Here is a 14,392-nt window from a genome sequence, read left to right as displayed (position 1 = left end):
AGATTTTAAATAAATAATTTCCTATATTTTTATATTCGGCTATATTATCGAAATTGAGAGAAAGGGAAAGAAATCCATATTCAAATATGCCGCCAGATGTGACGTTCCGAGTACGTCGACGCGCCGCGAGATGGTGCTACTCGCGGGCACATCCGCAGAATCAAAAAAGACAGTTGGGAAGTGTAACATCACACATCGATTCGGCGGCCCGCGTCGAGCTCGAAAAAAAACTTTCCTCCACCGCGTTCCTTGGACCCAGGCCGTGTCCGGACGCGACGAAACCGCGCAGCAGCCCGTCGTCGAAACGTTTGACGCGCGCGTACGCGTGTGGTGCGGTGAATCCAAGTGACACTCTTTCTCTCTCTCTTTTGTGTGTCGGCGATACGTGTGTAACGCCGAGTGGAAACGTGACTGTCCCTTCGGTTATACGGCGGTGTTCCTGTCATCGGAGCGGCGACAGTACCGAAACGGGAGCAGCGGCAGGATAGCACAGCGACAGCCCTCAAGGTCCCAACCCCCGGTTACCCGAGAGCCGCGTCGTCGACATCGAGGGAGGGAAACATCGGCGCGCTGATAACGGTTGCGGCGGCGGAGGTCACTGCATTGCGGTGAGTACGTCGAACTTTATAATACGTACTTCAACTTTCCTCCTCGTACATATTATTCCTCGCGGCATCGCGCTGCCGCGACACACCTCGAAATCTCGTCGCGGGGATGCGATCCTTCGTTCCCTCGCGAGCGAACGTCATCCGCCGTCCGGGGGTTCATTACCCTTCGGCGACGAGTTATATGCCGATGTGTACGCGAACCCCGCACTCGGTGGTGGTGGTGGCGGTGAGCTTTCCATTTCGGAGCTTCCCGAATGGCTCTGGAGAATTTTCGAATACCCCGCGACAGGAAGGTCAAGGAAGGAGTCATTGTTCGGAATGAGAGGTCTTTGCGAACGTTCACACATTCCTCGCTATCGATTGACATTTTGAGTTTTCGAGTTTTGGACAACATGTGATATATGCGCATATTAAAGATATTGTCGCGTATTCTTTGATAAAAACATATTGCAGATATATATATATATATATATGTATGTGATATGTATTATTTTAGAACAGTATAATTCATCTATAATCTATTACAATATTTATATCTTATAATATAATACAATATTTATATATTAGTGAGCAAAATATAATAAATACGAAACTACATTTTTATGAACTTATTTTATGAATAAGAAAGGAGGTAGAGAAAAAGGTTTTTATAAATAATCTTAATCCAGCTTTAATGTGTGAGATATACATTGTATATATATATGTATGCATTATAGATGTAAATGTAAATATATTTGTTTTTTTTTTAATTTATTCGTTATTTAATTAACGATTGTATAGTAAAGTTTTGCTTCTCTTATTTTATTAATAAGATACATTATAATTTAAAATTATATATCTTATCCCTATATAAACGTAATAAAAATTTTCTTTCTTCCATTTGTAAATTAATCAGTTACGAATATCTTTTATGCAAATTAAAATTTTACTATTTAAATTAAAGTTTTTAAAACATGCTAGATTTTTTATTCCATTAAAAGCATTAGATATCTTTTTCACTCATCAGTTATATAAACAGTATTATATTAGTTGTACAATTTTTAGAATTTAGGTCAAATAACATTTTCTCTCTACATCTATATTAATAAGAATTTAAATTATTTTGTATTATTAACATATTAATCTAAAATTGTAATTCTACTAAATTATTAGATATTACTATGATTATTATTATTATTGAAATATTGATTGTATTAACCTGTTAAGCCAAATCGCATGACGCATTATACAACTGTAATCGTTATTCAACTGAGATTGTTATCGTTATCGAATAATCGTTATAGAAACTATTCATTTAATCAATCTACGTATGAAAGAATATGCATAATATCTATACAAACATTAATTTTTAATTTAAATACATGAATAATTAACATAATTAATACTTTTCATTACGATATTAGACCTACATTTAACATGTATTACGTGACATTTTTCTATTCGAGTTTTCGCACGTTTATATATAGAATAATATCCGAGATAAATTCTTCAGCGTCATTATATGAATTACATTGAGTATTGGCGTATCCATATTATGTCAATACTACTGCTTGACAAATATCATGTAGAATGAATGACAGATAAAAAGTCTGCCTCACAGTATTCTCTTTCTGATATCTATTAATTAGTATAATGTAATAACGTGTCACCTGATCATTTATACGTATCTCATTTTCTTCTCATTAATCTCGAAAGACAAAAGAAATGTAGCAGAGTTTTAGGTTTGAATGCCATAAAAATAAAAGTAACAGTTTTGTTTTGATACTGTGTGATTCTCATCGCCGTTAGCCAGCTCAGCAGACGTCGCATATGTCTATTTTTTGTTTAACTCACGTAGCAAACTCGCGTTTATCTCACGTTACCTCTCGGTGTAGCATCTGTATCTTTCCGTATTTTTTTCTCCTTTTATCTGACGAGAGCTTTATATATACTTATATATATATATATATATATATATATATATATATATATCAAGACATAGAATAATAGAATTGTGAACTAATTATTTAATTTTTCTATTATATCTTTGTACGAGATATATATTTAAATGCTTTTCGTATTATTCAACAACAATCACTGTAGCCAGTGATTAAATTTTTGTAGGCATCGCGTACTACTCATTTATTAAGGCGTATTATTGTTTTATCATGATTCTTTCTTGCATATGATTTAATGTTTAAAGTGGGTTTTTGGGTCAATTAAGCTATTTGACAATAGTCAGCTGTTTCAATTCAATTGTTAAATTATTTTTTAGTGTGGCACAGTATATAACTCGCATCGTGCGTCAAATGAAAAATGCAACAAACCAGTCGAAAATTGAATGCAACAGAAAAATTCCAATTTTCAAATATCCTCTAATAATACTTCAATTTTTTCGATATTAAATTAGAAGTACTCGTTGCATCATGGCGATCGCACATTCTATAGTCTATCATTATTTTTTCTATTATATTTTCTATTAGATAAAGAAATCCATTAGATAAAAATTTCTAATTATATCTCGATTAACAATGCAATGAAAATTTGAATATTTTGTATTTTTGCGAAATATTGAGGGTAATAGGTATTATTACGTATAAACATGGTTATAGAATAGAGAATATATTCTGCTTTGAAATAGGATTTACATGATATCCGAGCTTGTAAACTTATCTACTCGAAACATCTTCGGTACTTCGCGAAAAGGGCTATATTGTCGTAATTCCGGATTTAGTCACAGAGAATCCTCAATGGGTAAAACGTGACATTTACAATACCACTCAAACGCGCAGACGCACACGCATGGTTGTGCGAGACGGGCCTTTGATCGCGATAAAACGAGGAGAACGTTGCTCGTAAATATCCGGCAATGCACATCGCAAAATTATGTCTTTGGACGAATCACGTTCCACTACGCGAATGCCGATGGTGTCGTTGTGTATAGCTCGACAGTCTAATACACCTGGCGAGCATTCATTCATTCATTCATTCCCCCGCATTCGGATCTTCGAACGCGCACGTTTCTGTATTTTAATCTAAATTCTTGTTTAGTTCGGTGGCTCGATTTTTTTCTCTTTTTTCATGGCGCGACCTTTCTCTCGTCGGTGAATTATTGTTCTTCCTTCTTTCGCCGTCTCTTTCTTCGGTTGCTATCGGGTGCATTTAAGTTCCGCGAATCAACACGTGTTATAATTACGGAAATTCCCAGGAAAAAGACGATATGTTATTTTTCAATCAAAACTTGCAGCAATTTATTCATGTACGTAGAAAACCTATTCGCTATTCCGCCGAGAATGGCGTACGCGCAGTTTGACAGGTAAAAATTTGATTTTTCTCGTAAAATGCTTTTAACGTTTTGAAATGCGCCTTAACCACGGAAATGTATAGCGCGAAAAAGTTTTAGAAAAAAATTATTTGATGCCTACCGAATATATGGCTATAAAGCCGTGATTTGATTTCTGTGGAATTTTATATCATATTGCCAACTTGACCATTCACAATTTAAAGTTTTAATTTTTTTACACATACATACACGCATTTCACATATTGCACGTTGCTTTTTCTCTTTTTCTCTAGTGAATTTTTTTAAATTTTTTGAAATAATAAAAACGACATGAAATATCGAATTGCCGCGTATATGAGACGTTATTCTCGTGTCATTATTAGTTTCGCGTAGTTTCAACTCTGATCCATTTTGTACATGACAATACGATATTCGCTAGTCATAGTAATGCGACATTATTAGCGCGAGTGTTTGTTTCGTATCGCGATACCATGTTGAATGGGCATTAAGAATGCGACTGAATGGCTGAAAGGACCCGGGTGGAAAGGGACGAATTAACAGGCAGCCGGAGGACGTAACTGCAATGAAATGGCACGATAAACGCGCTAATACCGTCGACTTTGCGGAAACCACGGAAACTGGGAAAACTGATAGACAGGGAGGGTACGCCGTGACAAAGCCGAAAGTTATTCTAGATTACAATTTACGTACACAAAGCACTGACGTCTCTGATCAAATGAGTTATTATGCGACAACACGCGACGATTGGTCGCGAGATAGGGAACCGTACGTTTTTGACAGTCGTCTTCATTGTGCGGAATATATATCTCGCTCTGTTTGCGTAATAAACTCGCTGAAGTGACCTCACTTGCTTTCACTGGAAAATTAGTTCACCGCCTCGTGTTCATCGGAATTCGAGCTCGGAAGTTCATTCCTTGACGAAAAGTTTTTTTAAGATTCCAAAATGAAATGACACTTGAGTTATTAAAAAACTGTCATAGACATTAAGACGGTTATAAAAACTATCGAAGTAAAATAATTGATAAGAAAAAGAAGTAGCAAAAATATAAAATGTGACCTATATTGATAATTATATATATCGACTTTTTCTGAACATTTTTGTTTATGCTAAATGTAAATATTATAGAGTTATATATAGAGTTATTTATATTAATTGATTAAAGAAGCTGCACCGAAAATGCGCTCCGGTAATTAATAACGTTTAGACAGTCCCCTTTATGCAATCCGTATGGAATTATTTATAATTAATGTAAATAAGTAAAATGTGTTGAAATTATCATTGCATATACGAATTTCGGCAAGGTAGCGAGAGATCGATTCTGCTGCAGTCGACGACAAATGAGATCACAAAACTAAATTAGTTGCAATTCCATTTAGTTCATTAATTGTCGCAAATGTAACTAACTACCGTTATTATTGTCGTTTAATTCAGCATATTCTGTAATCTGCATTAAATATTTGTTATTTGCAGAACATTAAGAACATTAAGAATTAACTTTTTTTAGTAGACATAATTTCTTGATAATTTACACTGCACGGAACATTATAAACCAATTTTATATAATATACATACATACGCACACATTAAATACAAACATGATTTGAAAAATCGTATCTACAACTGTGCAATTTTTTCATCAAAATATTCAGTGTCAACCATAGCGAATCGTCGTTGACAAATTATTTCAACAGCGCCATTTTTTCGCGTCGTTGAACAAATTTATTGATCTATAAACGTAAAATTGCATGTTAGGAATTTCCATCCTGAGAGGGAACAGCAATAATCGTGCGACGGCTTAAGGGTATATTCCCGGGGACAAGCGCGGTTTTTTTTCCGATTTTTCTCTCGGCCATTGCGACTCTTTCCTCGTGTAACACTAATACACGGTACGTGCTCGGGCCGAACAAAAGCGTCGTCTCTGGTCGTCTCATCGGGCGCTGACACGACTCCGTCGTTATCCCACGATTGTCTCGGGCGCATCTACGGAATATTTATCAACGCCGCGCCATCCACAGCGCGCGATGCCCGATTCCGGGGCTACAGAGCGTCTTTAATAACGGGCGCCGCGCGATGCACAGGACCGTATTGATTTTGAGGCTAAGGTGCGCCGCAAGGCAGCTTCCAACTCGCTAATGTGTGTAGATGTATGTGTGTGTATGCCAATGGATATTAACCCTCGGACGTGGTCCTGTCTCGAACATACGCGACTAGATGTGCCGGCATATCGGGCACGACGTTTGTATCAATGCATGGAAAATTAAATTTCGGGTGAGTAAGATGCAAACGATGCGACTCAAACATTAAAGTTAGCGTTAGGGTTGCTACAGACCGACGAGACTTTAGATTCGCCAAGCTTGGCGTATCAATTCGCTGTCATATATGTATCTTTAGATTATAATTTTTTACTTTAAAAAACGAATTTATTTTGAATCAAATTTTTTACACAATGATGATGCATGTACAATGATTATCCATCCTTTATTTCAAGTAGGTGTCTTTTATTTTTTATTTAGTGGTCCATTATCTAACGTCGCAGTATTAACGCGAGAATGTATACAACGGTACACCATTTATTCGGAATTTCTATTTAAGAAACCAAGGGTTTATTTCAACCCCTAGTTGAATCAGTTTCAATTATAAAAATAAGAACGTAGACTCTGATAGTCACAGAATTTTTTTTCAAATTTGTCCTTTATTTTCTCTTAGAAAATATGGTCACCGTATGCATGTATGCTTCATCAACGAAAAAAAATGAATCTACTTTATTTTCCATTTTCTTGATTTTCGTCGCGAAACTGTACTAGTACGCAAAATGTCTAACGAAAAGGAGGATGATCGTTCAAGTTGCGCGTTTTGCATTGTCGAAGCGGAGATATTAACCAGTCGGCGTACTCTTCTGTGCTTTAGAGGATTATAATGGAAAAGGATTCGCCGTTGCCGTTCGGCAACTCCGTGACACATTCAAGAGCCGCATAAAAAACGCGTCGCGCGGCACGTACGTAGAGTGCATGGCAAGATGTCCGCCTCGAATTCGTTGAAAATTGCATAATGCAGGCGCGTCGGTGAAAATGTAGCCGGGCGCGTTTTTATTTTCGTCGCCGGTGACGGCATGTAAGTTTCACGAGTCGCGTGTCGGATTTGTAAGAACCGTCGTATATGCGTAGCTTTTGCACGATTCCAGCGCGACGCGAATCTTTTCTTTTTTTTCTTCCCTCTTCTCGAGCTCTTTCTCCCATATATTTCGCACGCCTCGCAAATATCGCATCACGTCGGCGCGAATTTACGTATGTATATGCCGAAAATTGGAAATATCGTGCTGTTTATTATCGGGAGGATGATGTATCAGTCGCTCTACCTTACGGAAACAGCGCTTTACCGATCTTTCAGGGGAAAATTGGATACCGTTGCTGACGCGCGACATAAATAAAATCAGATAAAATATCGCCTGCTGCCTGTGCCGCCGTTCGTTTCATTTCCATCGTCCCAACCCTGGCCCGAGGAATGGCACTCGACGTTTCCGTTTCGCGATTTCTGAATAGCTAGCTGTGCACTTTGCCCGCTCAAGCGCCACGCGATTCCTCGCCTTCTCTCTGTACAAGGTGTCTGAAAAGTCGCGACGCGTATTCTGGCTCTTCGATATTCTGAATGAAAGAAACGCGAATAATATGAACGAAATCGTCTAAATGATATTTACATTGTATAGCATCTATGTTTTTTTTTTTCATAGTTGAACATTATATCGTTTAGCCCAAATAAAGTGGAGCAAAGTAGACGTAACTACTTTATTCCTCGAGTTAATCTAAAGTGGAGCTTAGCTTTATCAAAATTTTAATTCAAGTTCTAGTCTTCGAGATATATGTATAATATTGAAAATTAAAAAGTTGGCGGAATGGGATGGCGGCCAATCAAACTTTCGCCGCGGAAAAATCGACTCGAAATTCGCCAAGTTTTCAAGTACACTCAGTACATTCGCGTTTCGTTCCGCCCGAAGTCGTATAAGTTTCTGGTGAGAGTGTATCGTTACGGAACACCTCGTGGACGTAGCCGGGCGCTTTTCCATTCGCGCCGCATACCCGTGCCGCAACTTCGGTTACGCGCAGCAAACTTTGAAACGGCCATTCACGTCGTAATCCTATAATGCATCCTTCGCATGCAGCGAACACCCGCGTCTCTCGCCTTCGCCTTCGCCGCACACACTCGGTTCGGTTTCTCTTCATCCTTTCTCTCTCGCGGTCTTCTTTTGCCGCGTCAATGCCTCGAGTCTCGATATGTTTTCGCTGGACGGTCAATCGTTATCGGGTCCTTCCTTTTGCTCTCGATTCAAGCAAAGGCGGGTCTTTGTGCTCTCTCGCATCGGTGATTCACCGTCGCACGCTGCGATAACAATATTTTGCCGGCCGATAACGCGATCTTGGCGGACAAAGAGGAGGAACGTGGGCGTTCTTTAAACCGTTCCTTCGTCCGTACGTCCGTTTTCCCTCGCTCCCTTTCCGTTTCGTCGCTGGACCGACGACCGGACCGACGTTTTTTGTTACGCCAGACACGCCGGCAAACTCGGGGATGTTTTTGTTAGGATTTGTAACCGTATAGTTTCGGCATCGTCATTGCTGGCCGCCCTACTTCCGCCGAAGAAATATTATTATCCGCGTCCACGACTCCACTTCGGGGATGCGCTCTGCGCTTAAAAAGCTCAGCTTCACTTTGCCCTTCCCTCCGTCAAAAATAATCGGATAAACGTCGAAATTTAGCGCGAATTTTTCTATCTTGGAGATAATAGAGTTTCGTGAGAATCCTTCAAGCGTCATAGATGCAATCTCTTCATTATTGTTCAACTCGTACGGATACATATCTATTATCACTTTAATTTAATCTTGAACGGTCGAATATTCAGGCTAAATATTGAATGTAAAATGTTGATTATTACATTTTTTTATAAATATACCGACGCGAAAATCCTTCAAGTGTCAGATGCAATCTTTTTTACTGATTCATATATTATGAGCGCACATGTATATTTTATGTCACTTTAATTTAATCTTGAACGGTCGAATATTCAGGCTAAATATTGAATGTAAAATGTTGATTATTACATTTTTTTATAAATATACCGACGCGAAAATCCTTCAAGTGTCAGATGCAATCTTTTTTACTGATTCATATATTATGAGCGCACATGTATATTTTATGTCACTTTAATTTGATCTTAAACGGTTGAATATTCAGGCTGAATATTGAATGTAAAATGTTTATTACGGCAATCTTGTTATATATAAGTATATATACCGACGCGAGAAAATAGTCCAAATAATTTATAGTTGGAAAGAAAGTAATCAGACCCGCATTCTTAAGAACGTGGGATATTCTAAGTTTGTCAGAACGCGCCTCGTTCTCTTAAGTTTGTTTCGTAGTTGTCGAGCACTCCTTTCTCTAACAGCGTTATTGAGCTACCGTTGGGATTTAAGGAAAATGCGCAAAGTTAGAAATTGGTATACCAGAGCTCGGCTATTGACAGGGCTTAAATGTTGCGGTATCTCGGCGAACTTTTACCGTAGCTAGGCGCTGCAGCTAGGGAAAAATGAATGCTCATCGCGCGCGGAAACGGCAGTGTAACATACGAAAAAAAAAAATAATTAGACGAAAAACCTTATCGCGGAAATAACCCTTCTTCTACCGGCGCCATTTACGAGCACACTCATTTGCGTCGTTCGTAAAAACCGATTCTGGCCTCTCTCTCTCTCTCTCTCTCTCCTCTCTCTCTCTCTCTCTCTCTCTCTCTCTCTCTTTTCTCTCTTTCTCTTTTTCTCATCGGATCATCCGATCCATCCGTGGAAATGCCAGTTACTCGACTCTCGGGGAAAATTTCTCCTATTGGAGGTAGAACTTTGTTCGCTGTAGGGCTCACGGTTGTCACATCTTTAACATTGTAATCAGGGAACCGCGGAAACTTACGGAACGTGCAAATTAGAAGTTGATGAAGCGGAAAACGTCGTCTCTGGTGATTTACGCACGCATTTTTCGAAGATCATATTTTTATTGCAATAATACATTAATATTGCATAAGAGAATATTACTATTCGCTAAACATCATCGATTTAACTATTAAATTGAAAACTAATATTTTTGTTTCTTATTTTCTCTTTCGTAATATTCTGATCGGAATACATATTGTACACGCGATACGTATATAAACTGTATAAACGCAAATAGATATCAATTAGAAGTATTCGTATCGTTATCAAAACTATCGTATGAATCTGGCGTTTTATGGACACCTTTTGCAGAGTGTTCAAAGTTCAACGGCCCTATGAGTCTCTATCGTCGCACTATAGAGTAGAGAAAAAAAAATACGCAAATGCAGCGATGTATTGTGCCCGCCGGCAGAAAAGCGATCATGGAAAAAAAAACCTTATTGCAGGGACGAACCTTTTTTTCGCGCCACCGCCATTTACGAGCGGAGTCATTTGCGTCGTTCATAAAAAGCGATTCGAGTTTCTCGTATTGGGTCACCTCGAATCGTCTGTGAAAATACGCGAGACGTTACCCGACTCCCAGGGAAAATTCTTCTCGTCTACAGAAAAACTTTATTCACCACAAAGAGCGTGAACAGCGCGAGAAAAAATAGGGGGAATAAAAAGTGAAGGAGAGAGAAATATAGCAAAAGCGCAATGCTACCATTATAGATGCATAGAAACTCATCACACTTTTTTTCCTCTCTAAATTCTTTTTTAATAAAATTAATTTTAACTTTATAATATATATTAAATAAATATATATTTTTATTTTATTATTTTTTATTATAATTTTTATTTGTTTTTAAATATATTTAAATATAATCGCGATTTTAATAATTAACACTATTGTTTCTATCAAATAGCATAATAGTAACATTGTAATATAAATAATAATCTCTTTGTTCGCTACTATATACATATACATATACATATTTGATATTGTTGAATTTTATTTCAATTGTTTTTTCACGAGTAATGAAAAATGCGCGTTCTAAAAAATGCACATTATTTTTTCCATTCATGAATTGCATCCTGGCTCAATTCTGTTTCAAATTTTTGTTCGTTAAGTAAGTTTAAGATGAGAGAGTTTAAGTTTCTTTTAAACAAATATTTCGAAGAAATTTATTATAGCTTGTATAAAATATGGTAAATAAAAATTTACTTTTTATACAAGCAACTTAAATCCTTTCTTTAAAAAAGGCATGATAACTGAGTGAATTTAATTTTAATCAAAATATAGATATTGAGGCCTCTTTTCCGCCATGCTAGTTGGTTGTCTCGAAGTTTGCTTTGCGGCTTGAATCACAATCAAATCGTTTGACAGTTTTACAATTTGCGGTTAAACTTAATATTATTTTAATTTGCCGAGTTTCTACTATGCATATAATTTTATGTTTATGTTTTATGTCATCGAATTTTTATTATGTATACAATTTTTTTATGTAAATAATTTTTTCTTTTATGTAAATAATTTTAATTCGCCAATTTTCTATTATGTACATAATATTAATTAGCCGAATTTCTATTATGTACAATTTCAATTGTTTACATAATAGAAATACGGCGAATTAAAATTATGTGCATAATAGAAATTCAAGAATTAAAATTATGTATATAATGAAAAATTAAAAATTAAAATTATATGTGCATAATAGAAAGTCGGCGAATTAATTTTATGATTACCTATAATAAAAATTCAGCGAATTAAAATTATGTACATAATAGAAATTCGAGAATTAAAATTATGTACATAATTGAAATTCAGCAAATTACAATTATGCACACTTGCTGATTATATTATTTACTATTTACGCGTTGAAAACTCCCGCGCGTAGTAATACATGAAATCGGCCGATTTTAACGTGACGTCACCGTCACGCACTGCTTCAGTCAGCACTGCTACCGGTCAGTGCGAGTCCAGCGGCGGAGGAGTAGAGTACGCGTCGCGATTGCTCCGCGTCTCGTCTGGATTTCGTGCGCGAGTAACGCGAATAAACGGGAGTGTCGTGTTTCGACACGATGGACCGAATAATCTTCTCGAAGAGCATCCGGGCGTCGACGGGGACCCGGGAGTCTCGGAGAATCGCGAATTGATAAAGGCGAGAGGAAGGGGGAAGGATGTTTCGCTGTGATTTTCGCGCGTATTTCGGCGCTATTCGTTCACTAGAGAACCTCGCGAGGATTCTTTTATCGTCTCGAAGGGTATCCCGGCGGGTCGACGGGTGTCCGGGAGTCTCAGAGCATCAGAGAGAAGGGCTATCGCTTGAAATATTGTTTTCGTCCGTATTTCGACTGATTTTGACATGTACAGTGACTCTCATCGATATTTCGGCATTATCCGCTCGGCGAGGAGTTCGGCGAGTGCTCCAGCATCTCCAGGAGTGCCCGAGGAGTATCGGAAAAAGTATCTGAGAAACGCGAATTCATCGAAATCGACGATTCAAATTGTGGGGAAGTGGCGATCGTTGCTTGAGATATTGTGGTACCGAGACTATCCGCGTAACCGTCGATGGCGAGCAAGAATGTGGCTCCGCCATGACACTTCCGCTCACTTCGCGACGTCACGGAAAGACGCGGCGCGCCGAGAGATGTCACCATAGACTTCTATAGATGTCACGAATTAATTTAAGGGCATTTCGAGGCGTTTAATGTGATTAATATTCGAACGCTCGCTTTCCCGGAATCGGAAAAGTATATTTTTTCAACAGATATTTTTTTCGTGTTTTTATTCGCGAATGTGATATCGAACGTGATCGAGCGGGATCGAAAGTGCCGAGTGAGCTTATTTTTATCATATCGTATGTTCATTTCGAAGTGTATCTGTGTGTAGTGAAATGTGATAAATAATTATTGCAAATATAAAATACTAGAAAAAAACAGTGCAGTGATCAGTGCCAAACCATATGGGATTATAGCAGAACAGCGGAACATTAAAGCGGATATATTAAAGCAGAGAGGTTTAGATAATCGACTCAACGTAATGTGAGTTTATTTTTTGTTTATGTTACATTGTTCGAAAAATAATGATTGACTGTTATTAATCAATACATAATGTTAATTTACAAATTTAACGTTTATTTTATGAAAATTGGTAAAAAATTAGATTAATTTTAGCAACTGACAAATTAATTTTGTTCATTATTTTCCGAACAATCAAGTTCACGTATCACTTTTAATTAAGTTTTGCCTATCTTTACAATTTGATTAATTTGTCTTTTTTCATGTCTCTGTCGAATTTATACGATACATTTTTACACAGCTAATTATTTAAAGAGCGAATGTGGAAATAAGTTTTTTTTTTGACTCACACATGTACTTAACAATATTTTTGCTACCAGTGCACTTGATGTGGCTATTAAAATGTTCTGTGTCTCTCTCTATAATTATATATCATATCTCTTATATTGAGCTTCCTAAAATAATTTATTGATGCAGATTACACGTAATCAAAATAATATTTGAAATATAAGATGTACAGCATTATTGCTATAAGAATATTTAAATTAGAAAATACTATTCGTTATTTTATAATCCGAGTTAAATTTTCAAAATTATGTATACATTATAAAATAGAACAATTATATATTCTATCTATTTAAAAAATATAAAATGAAAAAAATAAAAAAAATTTTCAGAGAAAATTTTATATTTAAAATATATTGTTGTAATACTCTGAAAAAAATAGAAGAGAAAGAAAGAGAGGCATCTATGTAGTTTTCTTCGACTAAATCTATACGTAATGTAACATTTCTGCCATTCTTATTCGCAACATTTCATTCTTACCATATTTGTTCGAGACACCGTGTAGGCGTCGAGAAAGAAAAGGTTTGTTCTCAGAATAGCAGATGAAGAAAATTGACGTCGTTTGAATTTTTCGACACTCCTTAGAGTCGTTGCTCGAATGCTGCATTATTAAAAATTAAAATTTAATCTATATTTACAGAATAAATTATATATCACAAATTCGAGAGAAATTGAAAAAAGGCAAATTAAAGAAGTTTTGAATTTTATCCTATTTAAATTTTCTGCAATTGCAAACTAAATCTTGTGAAATATCTGATTTAAATACAATATTGTATAATAATACTTTTGAATAAATATAATTAAGCTGAATACATATTATATAAAAAATCTTTATAATTATTTAAATGCTTAAATGCAGAGCACTACAAATTTTTTTTATTTTCTGGGAGGGAATTATTGCAGTGACTTCTCTTTCTTCAATTAACTAATATTAAAAACTAATATTAGGGATAAAATAAAATCAAGGAAAAATAATACTAATCTTGCGGGAAAAATAATACTAATATTAGGAAAAATAAAACTAATATTAGGAAAAACGAAACAAATATTATGAAAAATAAAACTAATATTAAAAAAAATAATACTAATATTAGGAAAAGTGTATTTAGTATAAATTTTAAACAAAATTTATATATATATATATATATATACATATATATTTTAATTAACTTTAATGATTAAAATT

General features: G+C 36.2%; 1 protein-coding gene across 1 annotated transcript in view; it reads left to right on the top strand.

Annotated features, from left to right (window-relative positions):
* The first annotated feature begins 87 nt into the window (after positions 1 to 87).
* Positions 88 to 14,392, top strand: part of Sema1a (semaphorin 1a) — a 227,846-nt gene continuing 213,541 nt past the window's right edge. Inside the window, 1 exon segment of the mRNA XM_029300600.2 lies at positions 88 to 608. The gene's annotated coding sequence lies outside the window, so the exon portion shown is untranslated.

Source organism: Nylanderia fulva, unplaced genomic scaffold (genome assembly GCF_048542155.1).
Source record: "Nylanderia fulva isolate GAGA-0341 unplaced genomic scaffold, ASM4854215v1 Scaffold14, whole genome shotgun sequence".
NCBI lineage: Eukaryota > Metazoa > Arthropoda > Insecta > Hymenoptera > Formicidae > Nylanderia > Nylanderia fulva.
Note: the sequence above shows the minus strand (reverse complement) of the source record. Positions and strands in the feature narration are given on the sequence as shown.